The following is a 13737-nucleotide window of genomic DNA, read 5'->3' as shown; positions in this document are numbered from 1 at the left end:
ATATATGAAGTCAGATCTTTACCAAGTAATGCTAAATAGGTATTAAGCATTTCTGAACTACTGGGACCAGGTTTTTGCCCTTGATGTAGGATGCAAGCAGGCTCAAAATTTTTAAACTCTATTTATTGAAGTCTGAGCTTTATCCCTGGGACTTCAATTTAATTTATTTTTAAGAGTCATTTAACTTAAGTGTCAGTACAGTTTTTACCTATGATTCACTGCATTCTGTAGTATTACTCATTAGTGAGTCATGCAGTTCACCTAATCTGGAAGTTCTGATACATTGAAGCTATTATCTTTCAAAGAAAGTGGCTCACACAGGTCCCATCCTTGAAATGAGGTATACACAGGCCTTGACACACACTCCTATTCCTTTGACTCAGTTCAGTTGAAAGYATTTGTCTGACCTAGAAATAGTTTATCATTTAGCTTTCCCCACTAGCATCCTTTGTTTTCCTCCATACTTTTATGTTACTGTCTTTAAGGGGACCAGATTACTTTAGCTAATGTGTCCATACATACCATTGTTTTTTGAAAGATTATTATGACCAAGTTTCACATATGAYTGTCTTGTGACTCTTGCTTATATGACTACTATGAATTAGCTAAAATGCATGTAAACTCATGTGAGGCTAGTAAGACTACAGCTTTTTCTTACTGTGGCAATAAGAATAGTAATTGATTACTTCAGATTTAAAAATATCTTCTGTGCTAAAGATTGCCCTGTAAGATACACTTGATGCCTGACCAAATAYGCTATATGAAATTATGAATTATTCAACCATTCTAGGGAACAGCACAGATGCCAGTTTCCTCYGCACCAGCTCAGTCACTGCTAACTTGTGAATAACCAAAGCCATAAAAACCCCTTCTTGTGCCAGTTCTGAACCAGACTTGCTATACAGAGAAATATCAGTTAAGCCAAAACTAACAAGACCCTATTTGAAATATGCATGGCRTTACAGCAGACAACTTTTATGGGAAGCTGAGTCTTCCTGGATCATTCACAGAACAGAGTTAATCTGCATTCTGCTCAAATAAGCTGCATTTTGTTGTTGCACCAGAACTTCTCATTAAGAGCTAWTCTAACCTGATGCATCAACTACTTAAGTTTCCTGCTATTAACTGTGCCTTCAGACTCTGTCCTTTAAAGAAATTTCTAGCCTTAGGAGAAGTCAACCCCTAAGCAGATGGCCCATGCTCCATTAAAATATGGCTTGGCAGGCTTCCAGTATTGGTGGCTTCATTGTAAATTGTGTACTGTACTCTGATGGAAAAGAAAATATTTTCACTTAATCTCATTAGACATTGTCAAAAAAATTGTCCACTTAATTAATGGGCTTTTAATATCTGATACCAATAATTAAGCACTGAATTCTGATCCACTACATGCAGTTATCAAAAATAAAGTACATTTCAGTGATGAGACTATTACTGACRTTGTTGCAGGTGTTAGTAGCAAAGTTGTCAAGGGATAGACTATGGAGTTTCTCTATCAGTTAGAACCTCTTTTACATACTAGAAAAACTTMYGCAAGGGAAGTTCAAAAAAAGTACRTGGCACCAGAAACAGTGGCAAGAAACTCTGGAAATTCTGTTTTAGATGATACAAAGAAAACCAGGTCAGGCAACTGTCTCCAGTTGAGCTGGATCAAACCCTGAGGATTGGTACAAACCCTGGCCAGACTGCATGTAGACCTTGCATTTACAACTGGTTACAACGTGCATTGGTCAGATCTGAATTTGCAGAAGTCCGAAGATATAAATCCCCTTCTGATTATCAGCTGGAGTACTGGCTGTTCAGAATATGGCTAGAGAAGACAGCTTTGAAGAACTGGAATGCCTCCATTGTGATTATTCTGTCTACAGAGAGACAATTTCTGCTTCTGCACTCATACATTTGAGGTTCTGACAATTTACACTGCATCAGTGCTTAGCAATCTCAGCTGTAGAACATCGCATTCAGCTTCAAGTAAACCTCAAGAAACAAGGACTTCATGAAAAGCTCTTTTAAAGAAATTAAACTATTGAAGAATTCCTAAAGCAACTTCCTTTTTAACTTCATGATACAAGAGATCCAGGAATAACCTCTAAGAACTTGTGAGACCATCTATACTCCCTATGAAAACTACAGCAATGTTCTATGATTTAGTTTTCACTGACTTGAATAAAAAGGCTCTGAAAAACCCTGTCATTCCATTACTAGTTCAGAAYTTCAGAGACTAAATTTATTACACAAGCCGCATTTTTTTGGCAGGAGTTTAGACGCAAGACAATCTTTTCTGCTTTACTGCAAATCAAGCAGCAAATTAGCTTAGGTGAATACTGCTGTAGCTGAAATCTATGAACAGTATACATGCTTGGAGAATCTGGCCCCAAGGTCAGATTTCCTACAAATTAGAGCACATCAGGAAATGACAGCACCCTGCTTTGACCAGATGGCCAGGTTAGGGTTTTACTCACAGGGAATAGCATTCAACATATCAACACTTGCTGCTGCTAACTTTGAATTCTTATTCCTGATCATGCTCATTCCTTTATAGTTTGTAACAGTAATGTTCCCTTTGCAGCTTGGCTTTGAGTCATGAATGTGGCTCTCGCCAACAGACAAGCCGGCACCAGGCTTCCTGTGAGAGAGTGAGATGTCACTAAAAAAAAAATCCATAAACATAGTTGTCCCCTTATTTGCCTGAGAGGAAAATATGGAGGTAGCATACTATTAGAGCAATGACAACTTGATACATCAATACTTCACGCTTCTAGGTGTCAATACAATGACTCTTAGAAGTGTTCATCATAACACAAATTTTCACCATAAAGACTGAAAAGAACTTTCTGTGAAGAATGGAAGTATCAGAAATGAGTAATTTAATGAATTCAGCAACAATTACGAAGAATTCACCAGAAGAATAAGGAAATCTCAAACAACTTCTATGAATTTGAAAGCATTATTAGTATTTAATACAAACTAAAATGCCCAACAATTGCTATTTTCAATGCCAATAATTTTCTATTTAAGTATCTGTAGCACGATATTGCAATTGTTCTTTACTTAACTGCATATTAAAAACGTATATTACAGAAGAGAAAGTCTGACTTGGCACATCAACACTTTCTGCAAATTCCTCAAATAGCTCAAGAGCACTGACATATCATCTAAGAAGAGCAAGTACTACCTCCAGTTCAGCAGGAGAGAGTGTAATACACAGATTAGAGTGACTTGCCCAGGCCTATGTCACAAGTAAGGGAAAAAGCCATAAACCCAGGAAGTCTTAAATACTAGTCCTGTCTCAGCACTATTATTTCAGATGAAATAATTTCCCAATAGGTATTATTGGTAATATAAGCCTTTATATTCTTTAATATGGTACATACAGGTAGCAACAAATGAGACAGCAGGAAAGCAACTTACTGAATCTACCAAAAGTGCTTAGGTCAGAAATATGCTCTCATGATTAAGATTAATCTTAAAGAGCCACTCACCATTTAAGACACACTTCAACCACCTGAAATTTTGTGCTGTAGATAGTATTGAAGCAGTATTTAAAGCTAAAGCTTTAACTGGCCTACATTATGCCTAAAGATATCATCACTATTCAGATTTATGTAACTCGACAAACATTAGATTAACCATCACCATCCTTTTCCAAATCATTTTCTAAACTGAAACATTGATCGTATTCAARTTCACAGCATCTAGCTTTGTTAGATGGCTACTAATCAACACTGAAGGTAGATGTGTAACCTGACATTAGTTACCATAATAAGTTTGAATTATGTCTTTGTACATCTCACAGCTGCAGAATAGAGCCATTTATGTATAAATAAACCCAGCATCACACTAGCCATGTGTCTTTGTCCAGGCCTTGTGGATTTAGGCATCAAACCAAACCCACAGCCCCCACCACTCTCCAACAAACAGTTGGACTACGACACAAAGAACACCATTCAATCAAGTAGCTTGTTAGGCTCTTCCAGGCTGGAAAAGACAAATTCAGACTCCTGTAAATGCTAAACTGACTAGCGTCTTAACAGGCGACGAGGACTGCACATTCCACGCATATCCAAGGTTGGGTTCTGTTTCCAAAAAGCAGTTGGCAAGGATTGATTGAGATTTTAAAACCGAGTAGCACCATCCAGAAAAAAAAAGATGTGGAAAATAGGGAAGAACTGAGTTTTTCCTCACTAAAATTCCCTTTTCACTTGCATTTCCAGACAGATCTAAAAATGAAGCAATGATTTCAAGAAGTATCTTTTAACAAAGACCCTCTGAGTTTTTCCAAGGTTTTTCATCTTTTACTGTACAATTCTTTCTAGGCTCAGTTTTCTGACATTTATGCTACAACTGATTTCTAAACCTCAGTCCTGAGGACAGTAGTTAAACATAGGTACCAAACTCTTACTCATGATTTACAATCTAGCACCTATCAATAGAAAACAGGGCCCTCTAATTAGGCAGCCAGCTCTGAGAATTTCAGTAACATGTAAGAATTCAGTCACATTAAGTGACCATTTCTGCTAAATATTTTCTGGACTTCAACAGGAATGGCAAACCAGAATTAAATGTACTTTGTGTAATGTATCATTATGCACCTACTGCTGTTGTACAGGCCTTCTCCTTACTCTTAGTTAATAGTTGCATAAAATCCTAGCATGCACCTCTCCACAAATGCAACYTTTATTCTATAAAGATGGGACTTCAGAGCAAGTGTTTCAGCACATCTTCTCCCCAGTCTAGTGGGAAACTGCCTGAGCTTTAAAGCTAAAAGGCAGACGTGTTTTCATGGCTCACATCTTTTCAAAAGCATCATTATTTTCCAGTCATCATATCAAATGAATCTGAATCTTTCGTGTTCTGGATCTGACTTACAACAGGACATTTTCCTTCAGAGATTGCATAGTAATGTTGGCATAAACCAAGTTTAGTTTCCCAGATGGAAGGTAACCCAGGAACAGCTGCAGTAACAGAGTGATTGCAGCTTTATCTTTCACCAGGAAAGGGAACATGGTGAGACTGATGGTGATTCAACAAAACAGCCAGTCCTATAAAGCTTAGGTTAAAAAAAATAGAAGTTACTCCTAGATTTTAAGAACAAATGGCATGAAAGTCTGCTATAGTAATAACTAGTCCTATTCCCCACAAAGAATCCCTCTTCTCTGTGTATAACCAGAAGCTACCAATGTTTTAAGGAAATACTCTTCTCCTGAATAAGTCCTTTAGCATTTTTCTACAAAACATTACCATCTAGTAAAACTTAAAGGCTATAGTGACCTGCACTTGCATTAAATCAGCTAGGAATGGGCAAACCTAACTTTGTATTAACACTCCCCCCTTCCCTCTGGAAGCAGTAAACATTCTCTAACAAAGCAATTTCAAGTGTAGTGATGCTTATCTTGTTCTTGGGAAATGGTACTTTTGAGTTAGGAATTTGAGTTAGGAAGCAATTTCACTTCCTGCTATCAGGAACTGTTATCCTCAAATATCACACTTCAGAGTCCTGTAGATATTTTGCCTCATAACACATTTCAGCCATCATATCATGCAGGAAACAGGGAGGGAATTAGCAGGTTCAGCAGGTATACTCAGGGGAAAAGACAGGAATGTCAGTTCTTCCTCATTTCCTATCTGCCATTCTGGAAAAAGGCATGCAGGAGCTAAATAAGCAGCCAGCAGATGAACTGGGAACAATATAGCACACACTAGTTTGTCTCGGTGACTTTTCCTGTGCACTTACCATGGATGCTATTTGCTGAGAAAYAAAGAACAGACATTTACAGAGAACCTCATTCAGTGTTTTCCTGCCTGTATCCAACTGATTCTGCAACTATGCTGCCCATTTACACTGTAGTATGTCCCCTGTGCACATTAAGTGCATCTGGTGTTATAAATATAGGGCCCTATCTCTTAGGCAATACCTAGACATTATGACAGCCTTTGCAGTGAGATAGCACAGGATACCAGGAAAAATTGTTTTAAAGAGTATCTACAAGTTTTTGCATATTCTGCTGAAAAGACAAGAGTAGACACAGATTTTAATGGGATCATGGAAAAGTCTTGTTTTATTGCTCATAAATCATTTCAACTTAAGATGAAGTTCTACATTCCTGTTAGATATTGGCATAAAATCTGCTGAAGAGATACTCTGTTTAATCCCTCCAATAGGAAATAAAATGCAGCTTTAATTTTAGGGCTATGAATGTTCAGGTAGCAATATTGTACAGGTAGCAATATTGGATTTACCCTGAGGAAACTATGCTTGGCAGTAAGATTTGGCTTTGTAGAAGCCAAAATACTAATGAGATTATGAAAACATTCATTGCTATTAGCTACAATCCATGGGGAAATAAAACCTGCCATCTGTTCATTTAAACTTAGTGTTGGGTTTAGGAAATGTTTAACTAATTGTAAATTTACTCCTTAAAAATATAGAAATCCATCAGGAAAGCACATTTTGTCATGATTAATAATTACCTTACTTCCAYAATAAGTATGCTTGATTATATGATTATATGAGTGGAAATTAACAGATTTATCTCAGAAAAGGCAAGGCATACTTGCACTGCATGTAAAAAATACAGGTAAGTAGTACAAGAATGACTTGAGAAGCAATGGCTAAAAAAAAAAAAACACAGTACTAAGAGGGAAGGACTCAGCAGCRCAGATGATTCTCAGTGACCGAACATTCAGTAAACTGTATTCTAGCACCAGCTAGTGGCAAGAATTAATGAGGGCATTTTTAATAGAAGTAAAGAATTTGATAATAGGAAAGCTTCAGATTATACGCAATCTTGCAGACATCAAGTCTAGCCTTCATGTTTAAAATACTTTTAAAACCAACTACATAGGTAGTTTAGGCATGCTGTGAAACCACTATGTATCACACCTCAAACATTTTAAATCAGAATTCATTTGCTGGGAGAAACTGGAAGCAGAAGTACAGAGAAGAAACAGGCACTTCCTCCCTATTCAATACTATTTCGTCTTCTCCGTGCCAGCTTATCACTACACAAGTGGCAGCTAATTAACCAAAATAAAGTTAACTTCTATATTTTTACAGTGCTTCCACTGAGTATCACCAACACACACACACACACACTSTCAACATAACCCCAGCTTAAACAAAAGAATACTTGCAATGAACTCAGCCAAAGACCTCAAGATCACCCAGTTTCTGCACCCACTTCTGTGTTTGGACACATTTCAAYAGACAGTCTCAAAATCTGTAGTCTGCTTTGTCAGTGCGTACTACCCCATGGCAGTCAACACTACAAATTTAAGTGGACCTCATCTTTTATTCCTGTGCCATTGTTTAACAGATTTTTAAACCACAAGTTACCAACCATCACTTTAGCCACTGCTTCCATCAAGTCCTACGTAACTCACCCCATGGACTGAAGACCTCAGCAGCTGTTTCAAGTTCTAGGGACAGCAATGCTGCTTTTACAAGTGTTCCTCAGCTCAAGATAAGCATGTCTGTTCAGTCTCAGACTGAAGTCTTCCATTCTATAAAATGGAGAAGCACTTCAAGTCTTGTTCCATAGCCTGAGCCCAAGAGGTTCTGAACTGATCTCACTGACTCTTCAAGTAATTACCCTGCCCTATCAGGTACACTAGTTACCTTTTCTGCCACAGAACCTCACTGGCACTGTGGGAAAGCCATTTGGAGAACCTACAAAGAAACCGAATATCTGAGATTAAGTAGTTATAACAGTATCATCAGTTCCATAAGGTATTACCAAAAAAAAGAAAACCCACACAACTGTATAGGAAAAACAACACTTATCAGCTGAAAGATGAAGAACTCCTTAAGCACAGAACAGGTGCACAGAAATCAAAAACAATTACAAACACATCATGTAGCATCTACAGTGTTAATAAAACCCATTGATAAGCTTCGATGCTACCTTTAGTTGCTACAAAAGGTTAAATATTTAACTAAAACCTGCTACTGAGAGACTCTGACTACAGAAAGTAGGAATAAAAATAAAGATTGTAAAAGATCTTTGAAGCTAAGTTAGAAAGAACTATCTAGATCAGAAAGAAGTGAAAAAATGGAGTATTTGAACTACCTGAGCTTTTAAAGAGTCAGCCTTATTGCCCAGGGCATTTGATGCACAAGATACCTGAATATCTCAGCAATTCAGCCAATTCTTCCACCTTATTATTCAAAAAAAAATGCTCTTTCAGGATAACAGATAGTATTACTTAAAAATAGCCCTGAACCGCACTGCATTTGAATACTCCAGAACCCAAACTGTTCAACTGTATTACTCCCACTCAGCACATTGGCTCCTGTGTTTATAAGGACAAACTAGAATAGCACAAAAAGTTTTGATAAGACAGACCTTGCTTCAGTGAAGGAGAAAAGAGCTGAACATATTGATATCACTTAGGTCAGGCTGTTCAAGGCCACTTTAGACCCTCTAGGGAGGAAAATCCTTTTTGGTAACACCTCATTTTCTTGCCAGGACTCACCAAAATTTCTCCATATAACGAAGTTACTCATCTCTAAATAGGAAACACCTTTTAAACACCCTGAATATATTTGGTCATATTTCTGAAAAAGCTCTTGCTATTATTCTTATCATTACTATATATTAAGTACCTGCATGTGTGTTAAAACCACACTCTGGCAACACGGAAAGCTAACAAGTTACTTTAGAGAACACAAGAATGGCAATACTGAAATTTTAAGAACAAAAGACTATTAAGAAGCTTAATCAGTTGAAGATTTGCAGGCTTTTCTGACCACCAGGAATAAAATGTAAATTGACATGCAAGTCCACTAGAACACCACCAGGTGGTAATATTATTAGGCAAAGTAAATGAGGGGAAAGCAAAGGCGAATTTCTTACACTCAGCAGCTGATCCACCTAGATTTCAAGCAGAAGACTACACAATATAGCAGAAAAAATCAAAACCTTCTAGACAACGCAAGTAGTAAATTCTAACTGGCAATAAACAGGTGCAAAAAAGGCACCAAGTCCAGCACAGATTATGCCAAAAATCAGACAGCTTTCTCCTGTACAGCATGGCTCAATGATTAGTTCTACAAAAACAGTATTAGTCACTGGTGTACCCTGATGCATAAGATTAATGCAAAGAAGATGCTGAATGCAAGGAAGAGGCTGAATTAGACCTATAGATAGGGTTTAAGACCAATACAGGAAGCTCTATTTTCAATACTTCATGCACTCTGACATTTAGCCAAAAAATTCCTCCCCTGCCTCTTTATGCTGCCAGTCTGTTGATCTCACAGGTTTGAGATCTCTGAAGAGAAGATCAATTTGGTTTTTGGGAGCATTTCTTATTCAGGTGAGGTAGAATTTTTCAACAGGCTTTGTAATTTATAATTTAAATGAGCAGCTTGAAAGCCTGAAGACTCTTACATGGAAGACTTCTACATCAAGAGTGAGCTGCTAAAATATTTATAAAGTGATGTGGTTCTACTATGTAATAACTCCCAGCTAGTGATATTAATTCCAGGCAAGAGACAAAACAGTATTCACCCTGCCCTCCCCCTACTCCACAACCTTTATCTTTAAAAAAAGATGACTTAAAATGATACACCTAAATAAGTCCTTATGACCACATAAGTAACTCCATCTGTGTAGTGTCAAGTACCTTTGTTATCAGTTACAACCAGTACTAATTATTTCCAAAAAGTATGGCTTTGAACTTTGATAAATGTTCTCTGACATGCTGAAGGCTATCATAGCTTTGAAAGCATACTTTCCATACTCCATAAATCCTTGAAGCCCCCTTGCAAATGTTAGTAAGGCCTGATAGCAAAAGAGAACAGTCACTTAAGTTTTTCCTTTAGTAGCCTTTCCTTTCAAGAAAAGGAACTAAATCCTAATATTTCACCCATGAAAAGCAGTAGTTTTCAAATGCAGTGAATACATTTTTCAATGAGGACAAACACCAGCTTCATATATTTGACATAGCTCTTGTATTTCTTTAAAAGAAAAGCTGTAAAATAGCTATCAGTGTCTTTCTAACAGTCATTTTAATAGTCTTTTCAACTTTTAAAAAGCTTTATTAGCTGAATCACAGCAACATAAAAACTGTAAGTGATTTTGAAGTTGAATAATCAGCAGTAAGAATATAGTAGAAATACTGCTTGATACACAGGATGTTCCTTACTCTAGAACCTTCTGGAAAAGCTGTACTGAAGAGGTATTTTACCTATACTAGTTTCTCCAGAGTATACAGACCTAAATATATAGAACCCGATTAAAGGACAGCTYTTAGTTTGACAAGCATCCCCCTCACCCAATATAGTACTACCACACCACAGAACAATACATTATAGCCTTAGTTACTTTGAAATTAGTGTTTTAGTTACACCTACAACCCCCCCCTCACTTCAAGGGCATTACATGCTTCTAACCACCTGAGCCTGCCAGATAATATAAATTCCATTTTTTCAATTCATTTTAGAAGTTGCATCAGCCAGATAATATACTTTCAACAAATTTAGAAAGAGGCAGTACTATATTTTAGAAATGTCTGGTTGTTCTCTAGCAGATAGAGCTGCCCTACCTCTTTCTTCTTACTTTTCTTGCATGCTTCAGCTTTTCCTAGTATTTCTTCTGTCATCATGATTTCTGGAAACGAAGAATCCTGCAGCAAGACAAAAAACCTATTATAAACCACTAAGTGAGAATCTTTTAGTATGTAGAGTGGTGATTCTATAATAGTTTAAGTAGAAATTTGTGTCAGAATTACTTTAATGAACTCTAATCTCATTCCCTGAAGGGTTGTGGAAGACTTTTCAAACAAATATTGAAAGCATCAAGCTTAAGAATCTGTGGACCACTTGTGAAAGAGAATGGAGTAACAGTGGGCAAATACCAAACTACAATAATGGTACATTWGTTGTGCTACCACACAGCCTATTTGGCAAACAACTTAGGAACACCTACTGCAAGACCAGAACTACACAGCTCATTCTACTAAGATACTGAGTGCTAGTTATCAAGATTACTTAGAGAACAACAGCACCAGACAAAGGCTTTATACTGAAGTTTTTTCTACTTTTGTAAGCATACATATGTGCTCGTGACAAGTGCATTTTATAAAGATACTGAAAGAATACCGATTTCTTTCTACTTTAAGTATACTAGGAACAAATACTTACCTAGAACACCTGCAAAGGTGAATGCCTCAGTACAAAAGAAATTAAGTAAAAGCAATCCAAGAGCCCATCTTACCTAGAATGACTAATCAAACACTCTAGATTCTGGTTTTGTGTTTTTACTTAGTTACTCTCTTGTAGCCCAATTAAAGTCTTCATAACTAACAAACTTAAAATCAACACTTGAAGTATTTTAGTTTTTCTCAGCATTTAGAACTTTTTTGGTACTTAAAACAGCATAAGCCTTCCTTCTAAGAAGATTTTAAATAAAGTCAAATTTGAAAATAGCAATTTTATTAGTATGATACCATAATCACATATTAGTAGTAGAATTATATTCATGAAATAATTAAAATAAGCTCCCCAGGAAGTCTCTTGTGCTTAGTTTAATACTCTARCTTTTCCAGAATTGAATTCAGAAGAACTCCTTCTGCTTAACATACAACACAGCATGAAGAAGAATAAGAAGAGTGTTAGCAAAGCAAGAAGCAAATACTTAGAACAATACAGAAACAGGTAACATCCATGATTGCTTATAGAGACAAAACTATTGTATTTCTACCATTATACCCCTGAGTAATAAAAAAATAAGGTAGCATTCTTGAACAAACAGACATCATACAGGACTTAGACACTACCTACCAGAAAACTGCTTGACAAAAGCTATTTAAAATAGAAGCATAAAAAGAAGAAAACTTACACAGCGCAGTCTAAAACAACAGATTTAATTTAGCTGCACAGTTCTACTACAATAACACAAAGGTAAGTAAAACCTGTAACAGTAACTAACCACTTCCTCCCTCCCCAACAACTCCAACCTCCCACTCCTTACTCACAAGCCACACCTCCTCCCATGGCTTTTAAACAGGCATCCTTCAATCAGCAGCAGGGTGAGCCTTTAAATTAGGCCTATAATGGCTCAATATAGTATTAAACAGGAAGAAAATGGAGTAYTAGTGCTTGAGTTAGCTAAGGAGTTTGTATTTGACCAAGTTTTATTCTTTTTAGCCCTAAAAAAAAAAGTGAGTAAATAATAGTACTGAACTAAAGTTAGGTGAGACTAAAAAAAATTAAAGTTAAGCTGTAATGAAGTGTTAACAGCATTAATGTTTTTGTAGTTAGTGTGGTTGTGCATGATAGGTTACTGATACTTTTCTGCCTATTTTGAAATCTGAATGCTAATAATAATTCTAGGTATTAAAAAACAAAAATAAAAAAGGATAGGGTAACTTATTCTTAAGGAAGAGGTGTTTTGGGGTCTTTTAAAAAACTTTCTCTAGAGCTATTAGCATGATAAGTAGAGGGAGTGTTACAATTAGGGCTCTTGGTAATAATTTCAGGAAACCATGAAGTTAATGTTTTCTAAGGTAAAACAAAGTTGGTGTTCTAGCTGATAGAGCAGGTGTTTTCTTCTGGTTTTGTTTTCTCTATTATAAGATTCTAATTTCCTAAGTGCTTGGCTTGTATCAGAAAAAATGTGCACAGGTGAATTTAGTCTAGCTTGTTTATCGGCTGTGTTAATTCAGATGAACTGTAAACAAGTTAACTTAGCATAGTCAGTTACTTTAAGCATGTTTATATGAAGACTTGCCACTACCAAAATCAGAGGATGCAAAACTGGCTTTGGGGGACTTAAACAGCGTTTTAAATTATAAATATGTCCTGAGTATTTCAGGTKGGAGGATGACTGTGCCCTTACTTGCAGTCTGCTGTTGCTTGGCAGAGCTTGTGTGAAAGCAGAGGCATTAAAGCTCCTTGGCTTCAGAGCCTGCGTTTTCCTTACGTTTAGAAAGTTGTCTCATATTGGTCRGAAATGTGGTGCTTTGTTTTAGAAAGCTTCAATTCAACAAGAAGGGATAGGYAGGTAATTTCCTTGCTTATTTGCCAAGAAAACTTTCCAGCTTGCCTCATGGAGCAGGATTTTTCTGTCTTGGTGTTGTATGAGCACCTGGTGTGTCCACGCTTATCACCAACTTTAATGTTATGCCTTGACCTATAAGCACAACGAATGTAAGACTAAATARCTAAATCTGAAACACTTCTGGACATTAGAGCTCTGATCTGTGATAATTGTATTAGTTTAACGCATCCCATCACCTACTGGAGTTGTTAAGGCTTCTTTCCTGTGTGTGGAGGTCAAATTCTCTGTGCTTTGATGCAAGAATTCCCAGTTTCTTCCCCAAAGACCACCTTGCTGTCACAGTAATATATGSCCTCTGGTCCGAAGATGTGGGTTCCTCAGGAGAGGGGGTCGCTGTGGGGGGTTTTTCCCTTCCCACAGGGTACCGGTGAGAAGTTGCGCTAAGCAGCATGATGCGCGCGCGGTGCGGGGTCCCCAGCGCCAACCCCCAAGATGGGTCTGAACCAGGCGGGATGTCRCCCGCCTCTCTGAGGGAGACGCCTGCCCCGGGCCGTCATCTCCAGTTCCTCAAGCTATTTCCTCACAGACACCGATTTTTTTTTTTTGGTCCTTTTTCCCCCCTCCTCCTCCCCATTTCTCAGGCGGGAAAGCGGAGCTGCGTCACCGCGAAGGGCAGAAGGGAAAAGGGGAACGAGAACCTGCTCCGTCTCTCCGCACGCAGCTCCCCGCCGGGGCG

General features: G+C 37.5%; 1 protein-coding gene across 3 annotated transcripts in view; it reads right to left on the bottom strand.

The window, feature by feature from the left end:
- Positions 1–13737, bottom strand: part of LRRC38 (leucine rich repeat containing 38) — a 62724-nt gene extending 48987 nt beyond the window's left edge. For 2 of the 3 annotated variants that reach the window (XR_014897003.1, XR_014897002.1), the window contains exons 1-3: positions 13700–13737; positions 12840–13133; positions 10546–10626 (exon numbers count right to left, since the gene is read on the bottom strand). The gene's annotated coding sequence lies outside the window, so the exon portion shown is untranslated. The remainder of the gene's footprint in view (positions 1–10545; positions 10627–12839; positions 13134–13699) is intronic. The other variant, XR_014897004.1, reaches the window with a different exon arrangement.

Source organism: Rhea americana, unplaced genomic scaffold (genome assembly GCF_003343005.1).
Source record: "Rhea americana isolate MKP2758 unplaced genomic scaffold, rheAme1 scaffold_404, whole genome shotgun sequence".
NCBI lineage: Eukaryota > Metazoa > Chordata > Aves > Rheiformes > Rheidae > Rhea > Rhea americana.
The sequence above is the reverse complement of the archived record's forward strand: the minus strand, read 5'-3'. Positions and strand labels throughout refer to the sequence as shown.